Below are 13,185 nucleotides of genomic sequence, written 5' to 3' on the forward strand. Positions count from 1 at the left end.
GTAGCTGATCATCTTCACAGGGTCAGTATGGGAAGCTGGGACTCTTTGAAGAGTTGCAGTAATTTACTTACTTTTGGCACCATATTGCAGTAGGGTAGGATTTAATAATTTTAATAAGCCCTGGGACTGTTGGAGGACCCAACTGTATCAGTGACTACACTTGGACTAGGAATACATTTAGGCAGAATGCTTTAGTGATCTGGAATCTGTTGCTTCGTGAAAGCTCAGGTTACTTTGGTGAAAGAACAACAATGTGATAACAAGACTTCTTTCTAATAAGATTAGAAACTCTGTGTGTTAGTATAGGAAAAGGCAAAAAGCCCAAGCCCAGCTCAGTGATTTTCTAAGCTCCACATCCTGCAGACGTGGAATCTCCATTTACTTCAGAATTGCCTATGCTAAGTCCTATTGCATTTGGTATCTTGCATAAATATTTTGTTCCTTTAAAAACAGTACTCAGCAGGGATGATATTCATAATTAATCTATGGATTTGTGATTTTGACTTCACTGCTCAGAGCATGCTGTGATCAACTTCACTGATTCCACAGTGAGCATAAGAAGATTTTACTTGAGTTTAGAATATGTGAAAAAAATAATGGAGAACTAAGTTGATTTATGTTATAAAATTTAATAGTTCTCTGAAAATATCATGCCATAAGGAGGAAAAAATGATGTACACTTGCAAATCAGTTTGTGCTTAAACCTCACATTTTAATTATGTATTAGCCATCAGCAATTCATGAGCTGTTTGCTTCGAAGAGAGTTTATCAAAACTGAAAATAATGGCCTAGTGGTCAATCATAATAAGCTCCAAAACGTATATAAAATACATTGAAAGATTTCAAAAGAATGAAGTTCCAAAGATATCTTACTGTGAAGAAAGATGTCTGGAAAGGATTTTTTTGAGGAGTCCTTAGAGCTGATGTGCTAATTCATGAATTCTTATTAAATTGTCATAAAACTTGCAAGGACATGCAAAAGGAGTGACTGGTTTGCTTTTTAATGGGCGACTAATAATAAAAGTAACTAGTGACAAAGAGTATATCTGGCTTAAGTTTAAAACAGAAGAGAATTTAGACATAGAATGAAGTTGATTTGGAGCAACTCTTTGAATCTGTAAACATACTACTATTGCTTTAGCTTGATGGAGGCAAGGCAGTTCCTTCCTTTTGGTAGGATGTTACTTTGTTTGCCTTTTTCCTGTGATGGAAACAAGCAGCCTTAAATAAGCAAATTCAGATGTAAAGGTTATTAATGATAAAGTCTCCAGGTAAAACCAGAATCCCTTTGTATTGAACTAAATACAATAAAAGAAAGGGGAAATGTCTCTCTCAGAGCTAGCTCTCAAAGCTGATCAGAACAGAAATGTAGAATAATAGATGTGCTTCCAAATCACAGAGAATCCAAGCATTAGAGAAAGGATAGGAATCTCTATGTCCTGGTCTCACTTCAACACCTGAGACCATTTTATTGCTTGGAGCATGCTTCTCAAAGTTGTTTTTGCTGTAGATTTGCTTCCATTATACAACTATATTGGTAAAATAAACTGGGCTGAGGAATGGGTCCACACGCTGACATGACGTTGCCTTGGCTGATTTTGGTGTAGGTCAGCTACCACTGCTTCAGAGTTTGTTCATGATTTGGAGTCTAGCCTGGGGCAGAGCTCATTCTTGATTGACAATTTGGATGCAGTCATGCTTGTTTGGTAGGAAGCTGTAGGAAGGTTTAGCTGTATTGTCATTTTTAGCCGAATATAGTCTTAACTGTGGAGTGTCAGTCGGCATCAGACCCTTAGAACATTTCCTGACTATTTCATTTACTGGTGTGAAAACTAGGCAAAGGGAAACATAGAACATCAAATCCAATCCAAGGCTGTCATGTGAATTCACTGCAGCTGAGATTTACTGGAAAGGGGCAATTAACAGCAGTTACAGTGCCAACAGAACTGGTATGCCCACTTGTCTAAGCAAGTAATGAACAATGTGGTAATGTGGGTCAGGTTGATGAATGGTAACTGGTTACCAGAGAACATGGTTTCTGAGCGTGAGCTCACAGATGGGCAGGCTGGAAAATGCTCATCTCTGTTACTTCAGACCTTAGCGTATGATTTTCTAAATTAGAGAGAAGGCCTTCTATCTCATTACCTACATAGGCAGCGTTGCTAATGACTTCAGTAACATCTTAAAATACCATAACACAGTAATAAATGGAGGAAAGTTTGGGAATACCAGTGTCACTTGGTTTACATTCAGCCATTTGTAATCTTGTGTTGGTGCTTCTTATAAGCTTGAATTTATGTATTTTTTAGGAAAAGACATTAAGTTTCATACAACTCTGTAATGGAGCAGCATTACAACAGGCAAGTTTTTAGTTTTGCATTTCCTTGTTTCACAGTATTTTATTTTATTTTTTACTTAAGTGGACATTCAAGTATCAAATGTAGAAGTTAAGGTACCGACTTGTTTGCTCAATTGACGGAAAAAGATACCAGGTAATTTAAAAGTCTGAGTGTAAAAAAAAAAAAAAAAAAAAACAAAACAAACAAAAAACAAAAAACACAGCATTATCTGATATTTCAATAGCTATCATGCTATCTTTCATGCTTGTATCCATAGTTGTAGAAGACAGCACTTAATCCACATTGATTCTTTCATCGTTATCCTGCTTATTTTTTAAATAATAAATTATGCTTTTTAAATTCCAACCGTAGTTTTATTTTTGCTTATTTTTTCACTTTTTGACAGGTCACTGGATATGTGGGCTTTTTTCATCAGACACTATGTATGATTTTCTTAGTTTCTTAAAGAAAGAAATTGGAACATAGGCCAAATTCAACCTCTTTGCACTACAACAGGAACATAAAGGGGAATATAGGATTCTCTAGATAGATTTAGAGAAACCCAGATGACTTTGCAAAATTGCTTTCTATCTCTTGGAATATAGACATTTTCTGAGTGCTGAATGAGAAGTCAAGATATATGCTGTAATACAGAATATAAACCAAATGTTGTAATCTTACTGGAAGTCCTACTAAGGCTTTGAATAAGAATAATAAATGATTTCTGCCTCTGTTTTCAATGTACTGAAAAAGGTCAAAGCTGAGCTTGTTTCAGACTGAGGGGAAAATTACCATGGCTGTTTTTATTCAGTGCACATGCTCACTGTTGTCTTCAAGGTTGTTTTGTTTTGTTTTTCTCATCGACTTATCTTGAGCTCTTAGCAAATCCACATGAAATAATTTTAGAGTTTATTTTTATGTTAGCAATAGCAAGTCTACAGTTAAAAAAAAAAAAAAAAGAAAGAAAGAAAAAAGAAAGAAACCTGGGCATTCTGTCATCAAGTAGATTTATTAGTTAGTCTGCACATAGACGGTGCTTCTTTCAAGTATCAGTGTTCCTGGTGGCTCTTTTGTAGAGCTTCATGGCCCTGTATGTTTTGTCCCAGTGTTAGGAGAGTAAGAAGACTGAATCTAGCACCATGGAGGTAAGCATTGCTTTTGTGTTTTGGCTGAACTCAGCTGCCAGCAAGAGAAATAATAACCTTGTCATGTCATAATACAGATGGTTGTGGTGAAGCATGTCGTGGGCCCTCAGGGAGTGATGTCAATGTAGTTTCCAGTGTAAAAACAGGTGAAAGAGACTGGCAAGACCTCAAATGGGAAAACAGACTGCAGAGCCGTATGCAATAAAACTCTCACAGAAATTGCTGCATTTATTATTCGATATACTACCCATTATTTTTTCATAGAAGATGAAGTTCATTAAACTGGACTTTCTCTTCATAAGTATGTGTTGGCTCTGAACAATGACTGCATTGTCTTCCAGGCGTTTTCAGTAACTCACAGAACATCTTGGTCCTTCTCTTCCAGTATTCTTGTCTTTAATTTCTTGAAGATATTCATAACCCTCCAAGGTGTGGCACAAGGAAGCTTCCTTTAATTAACTCTACTCTGACCAGGAGGATTGGGTTCGATGTCCAGCAGTTGCTTTCAGCCTCAACTATTTTTTTATTCTTTGATATTTTTCTCTTCTGTAATTATCAATAACAAGCAGAATCTAATTTCTCACTTTGCTGCAGAGCACACATGCATAGGAAAGACAACATTCTGGGAGAAAAGAAATTGTTTCCAGATTGTGTTTTTTTTTTAATCAGGGAGACTTTGGAGTCTGTGAAACTGTTTTCTTAGGCAAAATGTGGCCAGTGAATAGGAGGTCAGACCTAGGTATATGCTGGGCATTTTCCATGCTGCACTGATAGTGTTTCATGCAACTGGTGTTCCATGCAGCATAGCTCTGTTTGTGAGCAGAGTGCAGAATGGCCTGTCTTGAGCCACCTTCTTTTAAACTCTTATATTTGAATATGTTTATAGTTATATTCTGTGGTGGGTGCACATTAAATAGGGATGAGTCACTGGACAGAGAGAATATTCAGTTATAGGGTGTGCTGAGTGCTGGGATCAACCAAACACTGGGGAATTGATACTAGACATGAAGAAGAACACCAGGCTTCTGATCTTTACTCACTTACTGCACTATTTGTAACATAAAAAAAAAAAAAAAAGCAGCCTGCTGGCTTGATGACATTACATGGTTATGAATTCTGAAGAGTGCATTTACTATTCTGAAGTAAAGGGCAGTGGGTTAATCATTTAGATGTGCAGGTAAATTTTTCTGAAGTGTTTGTTTCTGCTGAGGTGCTTTGACATATTGTGTGATTTTTTTTTTTTTCCATTGTTAGTATAAATAGTAACACATTGAGATATGTGGATACCAATTTTGTTTTGCTCTGTGTGATCCTAGATGTATGATTATGTTAATTGAATTTGATTTTCTCAGCAAATCAGGTTAGGATAATAACCAAGCTCTTTGCTTAGGTCACAGTTGAGTACTTGTACTTAGAATGTATTTGCCAGGCATCTGTTCCATCAGTGTTGTGTGTAATGAGAGGTTTCTGTGTCTCCGTAAAGCATGACTGATGATGACATCGAAGTGGCCTAATTACCAAGAGTGTTTTATAATACAGGCTTGGCTGAATTATTTTAATTTTTACAGATGCTTGCAATTTAGATCTTTGATTAAGTGACTCATTAGAAGCACCAGTAACAGTGCCCCAGAAAGAGTTCTGAACTGGAACATTGCCTTGATGATACACAGACATAAATACACTTCAAAGGCTCTTTTTCCTTATGGTGTGCTTTTCTTAGTAGTGTTGTCCAGTTCCCAGAACTTGGTAGAGTTTCAAAGTTTCATTCCTACTAGTGTGTTAAACTGAAAAGTCCAGCATCGATGCTTCATTTGTTGTGCCTGTTTTTTTTTGTTTTTTCTTTTTTTTTTTTTTTAATCTGCATGCTTAGGGTTGTCATCATTTAGCTGTTTAAAAAATTAAGATGTTAGTCTAAGTCAGGAAGTTGTCCTTCCTCAAAGGGGAAAGATGAGCAGTACTTGGAAGTGGTTCACTACCTGCGAAGGTGAATTGACTGTGGAGAATCAATCAGTCATTTCTAGAGACTGCACAGGGAACCTTAGTTTTGATATCTACACTGTAGAACTAAATTAAGCTGTTTGGTTACTGTGGTGGTTTCAGCACTACCACACTGCTCTCTCTGAAAAGTACAGGAGGATATAATATGATGAAAAAAAGCTCATGGGCTAAGATGAAGACAAGAGAGATCACCCACCAGTAATGATCACCAGCACAGTATTTTGTCTCTGCCATTCCTTCATGCTCTCCTTCTCATCGTGGACTCCTCTCCAGGGCTGCAGCTCCAGCCTGAGGTTGTTCCTGCAATAGCTGTGCCTCTCTCAGGCCTCATCTGCTACTGCACTGTGAGCTCCTTCAAGGCTGCACATAGAGATCTGTTCCACGTGGTGCCCGTGGGCTGCAGGGGAGGGGCAACCTACTCTACCATAAGGCTTTCCTGGGCTGCAGGAAAACACTGCTTCAGCCTGGAAGCACCTCTTACCCTCCAGCACTGACCTTGGTACCTGCAGGGCTGTTTCTCTCATGTTTCTCTCACATTTCTCACTCCTCTCCCCAAGCTGCTATTGTGCAGCAATTTTTCCATTTCTTCAGTCTGCTCTCCTACATGGGCAGCCAGCACTGCTGGCAGCAGTGGGTCCCTTTTGGAGCAGCTAGGGCTGGCTCTGATCTGATACGGGGTAGTGGTGGCTCTGCTTGCCAGGCTGCTCCTGCAGCCCCCTGCTATAAAAACCTTACTGTGTAAGTCTAATACAGTCAAAAATTTACATTGGTACATCATTTCAACTGGTTATCCTTTAAAACAGATGCTGTTTCACTTCATGTGGTTTTACGTGAGTGATAGTTCTTTTCACTGTTTATAATTTCTCCAACCTTGACTCTATCTGCAGATTTTATCCATGATTCAATTTTTTCCAGGCAGCAGTGAAAAATTAGTGTAGGACAAAGAATTGATTCTTCTGAGGCCCCATAAGGAGTCACTGCTGTGTTGTTAATTTGCAGGTGATCCACTGGTTCAGTGACATTTATGATAAATGATGAATGGTCAGATATTTGCTCATGAAGGCTAGTTAAAAAATGCATCCCAGTGATCAAATATTTATAATGAGCTGAAGATTGTCAAATTTCATTTCAGAATGAGATTTTCAGTCACAGCAAAGAGAAATATTAAATAAGAGTGTTAAGGCAACTGCAGACATAAAGATTTCAAGTCAGCCTAAGATCCACAGCCCCTCCCCTTGCAAGGAATTAACATCTCCCTTAAAAAGCTGAGCATGTTTCACCTAGGAGGAAATGGCATAGGGGCCAGTCACAGGTCTTCTGAGCCTTTTGTAGTCAATGGAGTTGCTGGACCCCTGCTCCAGCAAGTGTTGCCATATTCTGCTACCTTTGCATGGTAGAAATAGTGGGAAAAGCACTGTGTGCATCCTTATGAGCATAAGACATGGGATAGAGCGAAAAATGTGGGCATGGGGATGTCTAAACTGCTAAAATATCTTCCTTACAGTTTAGCTTCCAGCCCCTTGCATTTTCCCTAAATTAATTCATCTCAAACTTTTGCATACTCTCAAATGACTCTAAAATATGATTGTTATATGAGATGTTCCTGTACCAGAAGTGCTGTCTGAGGTGCACAGTCTTGAAGGGTGACCTACCGAGCCCCTTTTCCTGTTGAGTGCTTACAAACCTAATGCGCATATTCTTGAAGTAACCCTTCCCTCTGAATCCAATAAGAACTGTCTGTGCATATGACACAGCTCTTCAGTTTGAAATAAGCTTGAGTGCAACTATACAAACATGACTAGCTTAACTTTGCAGAACTGTTTTCTGTATACTGCTCCAGTGAGCAGCGTGAAAGTGCACATTATATGTGTAGAATCATTCCTTTTTTCCATTTCATTACTTACCATTTTCACAGTAGCCTTTTTGTTGAGAGATATAACTCGCCTTTGGTTGATATACATGAATTTTTGTAACTAAGATCATGAACCTTATCTGGTTGTTGACACTTTTGTGTTCTTGTGACAATTTATTTGTAATTCTCTCTAAGACATTCTTCTGATAAGACTGAAAAAATCCACTTGTGATAATAGGTATGAGAAAAAAAACTCTATTTAACTTAAGTAAAATCTGTAATATATTTAATTGGTAACTGCTGTGTCCATGAGTGTGGTTTGTGATAATTGCTGTTGTTGTTGTGTTGACATACTCTCTGTCACAGTAACAAGCCAAGATAATAGCTGGTGTGCATTGTACTAGGTGCTGTGCAAACCCTAACAAAAAGACCTACTCTTTTCTCCCACAAATAATACAAATAACTGAGCTCACAGATAAACGGCAACTTAGACAAGTCCTGGACAATAGGTTTAACTGGCATCACTGTGCAGCAAGGTACCTTATTCCAGTATTTTCACTCAATAGTATTTGTGGTGTTCTGAGATTCACTCTTGCATTTCAGTATTAGAGAAACGAGAGTAAGCTGCCTGTGATTTCTGCATCCATAACGAGGCCCAGATGGTTCAAATGGCAGAGGACAGCTTCTTCTTCAGAGAACTTGCTTTCACTGCTTTCAGGTATCCTGGTAGATGAAGAAGTGTGCAGTCACAGAAAATGAAGTGTCAGATTTTGCTGGCTATTTGATCTGATTATATAAAGAGCTTTTAAAAGGCAGCTTTCATCTTTTTACCTGACTGTACTCACACAGTTCTCATTATTTGCTTCATCAGTTTGTTTTTCCTTCAAAATATAAGGGCTTTCTCTAGATAAAGTGCAAATGTATATTTTTCCCTCTTCTTATTTTTTTTTCTTAAAACTGACAAATGGATAACAGCAAAGGATCTGAAAGTGATACCTGTAGTGATTCATAAATAAATGCAAATAAAATAATACAAATATGGCAGGGTGGCTACTCTTTTCTAAAATATGAAGACATTCGAAGACCAGGTAAAACCTGTTATTCTCTCTTTGATTGCCTTCATTTCATGTTGTTCTTCAGAAATGTTTTCGGTTATACCAGTTTTAATATGAGGAGAGTGTTTCTAGAGCAGGTGGGGATATGCTTAGACCTATAGCTTTGTGTTTGGTTCTTGAATTTGGGTGCCATGCTTTTTTGCATTTCCCTCATCCTCTGAATTTTCTTGCAGCCCTTGGAAGCAAGTCAAATACTGGAATACTTGTGGTAACTGCTCTTCAAGAAGAGTGGAAAGAAAAGCGTTTGTGTGGTTCTATGTAGTTATGCCAATGACAAAGCCAGTGCCTGGAGTTTGTTGCTGGCAAGCAACCACCAAAGTTGCTGATAGTTTAAGTAATCTGTATCTGAAAAAGATTGGTAGAGTTACAGAGTAAGGGGGACATTTTAAATACAAAGATTGTTTTGAGAAGAAAGTGTATTTCAGTTTACCAACATGGAGAGTATCCATTTAGTTTTAACTATATGTGCTAATACATTGAATTAGAGTCAATGGCAGTAAACTGAAAAGTCTGTCTTGTGTCTGCTTTGATCCAGATCCACAAGATAACTGACTATACTTGAGTGAAGAGAAAGAACAGAGAAAATCTGAGGGCACATTTCTATTTCCTGATCGTGATCACTCTGTGCTAGACAGAGGCAAGTTTGTGGAGTCCCAAAGTTGTTCAGTATTCAGTGACTCTTAAAAGACTGTAAAGATGGCACTGGTTTTGCTCTGATTTTTGAAAGCTCTGTAGATTAGTCACAGTGTTTAAGAGGTAGCTAACTACAAGTGTGTGCAGTGCAACCTTGGTGACTTGCACTTGTAGAGATTCGGAAACTGCACATCCTTTGCCTTGGCTGTTCTGTGAGCAGGGATGAGGGCTGGCAGGGAAACCTTGTGCACTCATAAATCCCTTTATATTTTGACAATTCCTCTTGTGTTTGCTTACATTGTTTTTTTAGATCATTTGCCCTCAGATCAGACTTGAAATAACCTAGAAGTCTTGAAAAACTGTGGTATATTCTATTCAGCTTCTTTATTAATTGTGCAAGAGATTTCCTGTAGTACAGAGTCAAGTAGTGAGAAATGAGTTCATTTTAAAGCTTTGATATTCAGTGCAGCATGATTCTGTCATTTCATTCAGCTGTGGTTTTTATAAATTAGACTTCAGGTCTTTTTGTACTCCGATGCACTCAGCATCATAGGTGGTTGGAACTGCACATTTGGATTGCATTTTGAGGCTGGCAAGAGAAGAATTTTGCCATCTGGTCTTGAGAAATGCTTAGCATCTCGAGCAAGACATTGGATAAAGTCCAGTGAAGGTCACTGGAGAATTGATGCTCCTGAAAATCACAACAGGATTGTCCCTTTCATGTGGTCAGGTGTGCATAAAGTGCAAACATTGTCTATGGCCTTATCTGTACTGTGGAAATTTCTCAGCATTGCCAGAACATTAATGTAACCTTATGTGCACTCAAAACAGTGAATGCTAGAAGAGACAGGGCAGACTCAGTTGTACTTCCTAGGCATTCAGAGCTAAGCAGAGCTTATACAACACAATAATACATACCCCAGCTGCTGGTCCTATTATTCTAGCACTTTTGGAATATTTCATTATTACTTGAGCAGTGTAGCAAAATCTCCATTGTAGAAACACTATGATGTGCATTTTTGGCTTATTCATTTTTTTTTTTCCTGAAGATGGATGACTTGGTTTAAGATTATTACAACCATAAAGCTCTCTAGAAAGCATTGCAGATTAGATAGTGCAAATGCAGTCTTTTTTTTTTTAATTTAAGAATCATAATAATTAAATAGACTAAACTGAATATAATTTAAATTACTCTCTGTTACAAACTTTCAAAACAATTCTAAAATTTGATGGGCAGACTTTTTTGGCTACACTTGAAAAACAGCAGAGGCAGCCTTCAGTGGCACTGCAGTATTCCTTGCTGTACACTGTGACATGAAAAAAGGAGAATTATCCAAACAAGTGGAGAAATATATGAAAAGACAATAAAACATGAAGCTTTTTGAACAGACAACGTTTGTACATGAAGTTAGCTAAACTGGCTTTATGTAACATTATTTAGTATGTCAAAATAAGCAGCATGCAGTTTCAGTAGTATCCAGTAGGAGAATGGGAACGTTCTCTTGCAAGGGCATGGACTGCTGTTTTTGGTCTTGCAGTATGTTTATTTGAATTCTTTTTTTTTATTTTTTTCTCTTTCTGTTTTGCTTTGAAGCATTTTTTTAATTACTGACAATTGAATTGGAAGACAGCGGTAGTACAGGACTTGAGAGAAATGGAAGAAAGAGCAGCCACCCTAAATTGTGAACTGTGCCCCAGAAAAATCTCTTAAGAATTATTTATATAGGAACACGCTGATTAAGATGTAGCATTTTTCATTCAGCATGTCTAATTCCTCAGTGTCCTGAGATAATTTTTATGGGGCACTGTGATTTTGAAGGTGTCATCTGTCAGCTGAGGTGTGTGAGTGGAATCTTAACCTCTATTGATCAGAAATCACCTCCTGGTGTTATTCACAGGAAAAGAGATTATGCCAATACCAGCGGGGTCTAATCTACTTACACAAATCATCCAGCTCACTGACTTGTGTATGTTCTTCACTGTTTACTGCTTTAAAATTGCATTGTTACACACCATCACTTCACTGATGAACATAAGCTTTCTGAGTATAGGATGCTTTAATTCAAATACAGCAGAATAGAAAGTAGTGTCTTGTCATTAGTCACGACTATCACTGAAGTTAAAAATTTGTTATGCTGACAACAAAAGAAGGACTTTAAAATAAAAAAAAAACATTGAGAGAAAGGGGAAAAACAAGTGTTTTAGTTTTACATCAAACTCAGAAAAATAATTTTTGCTCTCTGAACTTTCTCTTTTTTAATGGTTTTGTCACTGAAAACTTTTTCATACATCTCATATCCTAAAATGTTGTAGGGTACACAGGAAGTTGTGTCTCAGCATTTTAGAAGCTCATTTTGTTTGAAGAGATGCTGGGCTTGGCAGGAAGGAATTTAGGTAATCAAACATATATAGTTTAATTATCTTCTAATTACTTTATTAGTGGATGGCATTAGCAAGAACTTGGTGCAAGCAAAAGTTTGCAGTAATAACTGATTTGAAAATGAGCTTTTTATAGTGGAACGATTAACGGTGACATATAGCAGGAATCTGCACTTCTGAAAGTTTATAAATTTGCCAATTCAAAAAGAAAAGCAATAAAAAAAACTTTCCATATGCACATACCAATTCTGCAGTAGGGTAATTAATGGGTGACCCTGGAGAAAAATAATTTTGTTTGCAGACTGAGTGTCTATATTGTTGGCTTTATTTTAAAAGGAAGAATCAATTTAACTATTTTTTGTGTCTTTTCTGGATTCTTCTGGAATCCTCTCATTGATATCTGGCTGAGATTCTAATGATCTTTGGTTTTATTGTTTTATCTATTGAGAGCACTGCGTATTTTCAAGAGACATAAAAGTTTCATTTCTGGTTCTTGGTGACTATACCTGTGAATTCTGATTCAGAATCTGAGGTTATTTTAATTCTGGTACAACTCTATAGTGAATTTGATCAAGAAGCCTCATCTCTTATGTTTTCTTAGATCTAGTGCTAATCACTTCTGTGCTATCAAGTTTTCCTTTGGGGGGAGGAGTCCTTGGGGTGTAGTATTTGTATTGAGGCTGATCTGCAGAAGAAGGAGAACAACTGGTACCAGCAGCAGTGTACAGTATACGTGCCCATTGTGCTTTGTTCCTTGAGGATTGTGAATAGATTTTAATTCCCACTAGGTGGAACTGCGTGACTTTTGGATATACCACTGGATTTTTCCTGGCTGGCACAGAGAAATGCATGTTTCTCAGTACTCAGTGGCACAAAGGCTGCTCATACCAGAGAATAGTCTCAGAGGGACGTAGTTATATCACTGCCTGCTGCAAGGGCTACATTTCACCTGGGAACAGCTGCAAGTGGGTTGTTATGTATTAACATTTTCTCACTCACTTTCCTCTTCCTTGCTGTTTTCTTGATGATCTATATTGAGTGTTGACAGCGGGATTGCTGCAGTTGTTTTCCACTGCTACCATTTGCCTACTAATGAACTTTTCATTGTTAGCAGTTACAAGATTTTTTTCTAATAAGTTTTGAACCCAGTGCATCCTGCTCTGAAAGCAGGAATTTCTTCTCACCAATTTCTTTTCACCTTGGCTGCATAAAAAGTACCTCACTTGTATGGTGTGGATAGGTTTGTTTGTCTTGTGCTTGTCGCAAGTAAATCTGCTTTGCCTTTCACTAGGAATCTATAGTCCAAGCAACTTAAAACAGGTACTGAATATGTTTGGAGAACAGAACAAATCTAGTGACTGGATGTATGCATCTTTCTGCATGCTTTGTCTGCAGTGTATTCCTAGTAGAGCTGTATACTGCAAGCTTGAGGCCTGTGGGTGGGATGCAGAGAAAGATGTCCTTGTCCTCAGCTTTGCTGGGAAAAGTCACTGGCAATGCTTTGTGTGGCTTACCTATGGCACTGGTTTTACTGCTTGCCTCAGTTTTCCATTTTTGGGGGGTTACCATTGAATATATTTCCTATCTTACCTCTCATGTGATGATAAGGGTGCTAAGCATTTGTTATGTGTTTGTTTTAAAATGTGTTGAATAAAAAAATGTTGCAGACTGATTAAACCAATACTTTACTAAAGCAGTACTTCTGCTGTGTCATTTTTAAACAG

At 37.7% G+C, this 13,185-nt stretch overlaps 1 protein-coding gene across 3 annotated transcripts in view; it reads left to right on the forward strand.

The window, feature by feature from the left end:
- Positions 1 to 13,185, forward strand: part of MTCL3 (MTCL family member 3) — a 31,925-nt gene that overhangs the window by 15,273 nt on the left and 3,467 nt on the right. The window lies entirely within an intron of this gene.

Source organism: Phasianus colchicus, chromosome 2, assembly GCF_987193195.1.
Source record: "Phasianus colchicus chromosome 2, bPhaCol1.hap1.1, whole genome shotgun sequence".
In the NCBI taxonomy this organism is placed as follows: domain Eukaryota; kingdom Metazoa; phylum Chordata; class Aves; order Galliformes; family Phasianidae; genus Phasianus; species Phasianus colchicus.